This window comes from Gavialis gangeticus, unplaced genomic scaffold, assembly GCF_001723915.1.
Source record: "Gavialis gangeticus isolate Ggan-Ray unplaced genomic scaffold, GavGan_comp1, whole genome shotgun sequence".
Lineage (NCBI taxonomy): Eukaryota > Metazoa > Chordata > Crocodylia > Gavialidae > Gavialis > Gavialis gangeticus.
The window spans coordinates 8,598,008-8,600,761 of record NW_017729012.1 but is presented as its reverse complement, the minus strand read 5'-3'; positions in this window follow the sequence as shown (position 1 = coordinate 8,600,761).

The following is a 2,754-nucleotide window of genomic DNA, read 5'->3' as shown; positions in this document are numbered from 1 at the left end:
ACCTCAGAAGACTGAGCCGTGAGCAGTGCAGTTGCACAAGCCAGAAAATGCAATTACCTGGTAGCTTTGCTTCAGTTTAAAGCATAGGACGTCATGACGTGGGGCTGCTGGGGCAGCTTAGTAGCTCACGCACATATGCTGAGGCACTTCTTGCTCGGCGCCTCTTTTGCAGCAAAATACTTCTTCTCGTTATCTTCCTGGTAAATATGCAGAACTAATGTACTGTGGTGCAGCTTCCCGAGCATCTCCATCTTCTGAGCCACTTCCCATGCGCCCCCTGGAGAACAGAAGGCAGCACGAGAACGTGGCTTTCCGCTCCAGTGTTCTTGGGAGCAAATGAATTCAAATCCCTTTGAAAAGGGGGTTATGCGTCTGTACTCCAGAGCCCTGCAGAAGTTCTGTGGAGTTATTTGAAGGCTTCAGTAGCAGAGGTTTTTTTCCTCGTACCGTTTTCAAGGCGACACGCAAAGCTGTTCAGATAATCCTGGGCAGTTGCTGATGCCTGCTGTTCCTGTTGCGGTCAGATGCTATGCAGAGTGTGCACGGGGCCTTGGCGGGGAGGGAAGGTGAAAAAGTGAATCATGGTTTAAAGTCACCTTTCCTGCTAGCCAAAAAGAGTGACCATTAAATCCACTGCCTTCCTCTCTCTCTGCCACTGCCACCCATACGCCTTCATGCTCTCTGCCCCGCTTTAACTGATAGAGCGCAATCCCATTGCGATTAGAAATAGCAAGGCTGAGATCGTTGCGTTCCCTCCTTGGTGGCTTAGTCCTGCCAGGCACTGAGCGCTCTGACCCCAGGCCACCAAAGCACCTGAGCACGTGCTTAACTTGGGCACTGACCTCAATGCCAATACTTGTGTATAAAGCACAGGACTGTGTGCTCTGTCGGATCAGGACCAGGAGTGCGTAGCACCTCGTGGGATGGAGTCCCTGCTGTGTAGTGAGAAGAGTGAACACACAGGACACGCAACCAAGTAAGAGTAGATGCATCCTGCTCTGGGCAAGTCTAGGCTACAGCTCATGCTGACCCACCCAGCATGGGCTGCTACCAGAGCAGCTGTGGCATGGAGCCGAGCTAACGCCGCAACCCTGGCCCAAGAAGCTGGCTGCGCGCTTGGGCAGCTAGTCCGAGGAAGTTTTTCCGGTGTCAGCCGCGCTGCTAGAAGTGTCCCAGCTGGACCTGGCCACTGCCACAGAGACATCCCCCTCTGGACATAACAGCTCCTCACCCAAAGGCAATGGAGATGCCCCAATAAAACCAGGATGATGATCTGACACGCTGGCTTTAAAAAGCAGAGACCTGCCACTGTCCTGCGGGGCGGGTTTCACGCTGAGCCAGCCAGACTGAACAGCAGCAAATCGCTCCTGCCCAGGAGCTTGGAAAGGCAGAGTGGCAACATCGATCGATCTCTGTATTATTGGTAGAGGAGGAGGACAAAGTAAATTAAAAGGGCCTTGAAAGCAAGGTGCACGGCGGCTTTTTGATTACATGTGCCAAGCAAATACCCAGGGCCCAGATTCTGGTCTTGCTTCCCTTGGAGTAAACAGACGGTAAAGCTTTTGGACAGCATGACAGGGAGAAGCGGGCAGCCCCCCTCTGTGCAAACCCTTTTCAGTGGGTTTGCAGCTTTGCTTTGGAAATCAATAAGTGCAATATAAATAGTATTAAAGAACTGCTCTGAGGCTGAGCCAGCCTCTGAGGCTCTTGCATACCTGCTGCAGCTCCCCGCTGCGCCACTGGGCCGTGCCACCCCCTCTGTACACATGTACTCCGACAACACTTGAAGCTGTTTCGAAAGAGGGGGCTGCTCTGACCCGTGGAGTGCGCATCACCTGTCATTAGTATGTCAGTCCGTTACTTTACCAGCACCAGCACCGAAGGTTTAAATGGTGGCGTGTGTGCTCAGTGCTTCCTCCCCATCTCCACAGCAGCATCACTCCACGTGCAGCTTAGATCTAGGGTGTGGATGGGCATTGAACAGGAAGGCTCGGTGCTGGAAAACTCCTGGTCCGACTAACGTTTTTGGTGCTAAGAGATCCTTGACAGCGACCCTGTTCTTCTGGCCTGAAGTAAAGTGCATGGGGCCAGACTTAAACTCACTCACTTTTAGTGACAGCTGCTTGCAGTTCTGTTGCTTTCCCTGCAGTGTTTCTCTTTCCCACCTAGCCTTTGTGTAGCTTCCCCCTTCCACCCTCCTGCAGCTCCGCTACAGCCCCAGTGAGTGTTGCGCATTACAGGAGCTCAGTGTGCCTCCAGGAAGCACCTGCGGCCTAAACCGCGTGGGCAGCGAGCCGCTGGCCAAGGCCGAGGTTCCCGGGCAAAGGACACGTGGGGACAAGCTGTGGCAGCAGGTAGCGGGAAAGGCGCGAGGTAATTGCCAATGACAGCACAAAATGGGAAGGGGGCTGGTTTCAGTGCTCTTGGTGACGCCAGCATGAAGCCAAGGGAGGACTGGTGGAGGTGCTGGTGTAACAGAAAGCAGAATCCAACCCAAGGGGGGATGGAGGGTGTGGACCTGTTTTCCAATTGCTAGGCTTTTAAGGTGGAAAAATAATGGTGGGTTTGACACCAGCCACTGATGCAGATCTTGAGCAGAGGCTGCTTATCAGGGTGCGATAGTGAGCGTATGCCCCTGGATGACCACCATTAACTAGCCACTTGATTAAGGGAAAATGGGAATAAAGGGAGGAGGTAATGACCAGTTTGGTGCATCGTTGGCTCGTTTTCAATGGTGAGGTTAAATTTGCTTCC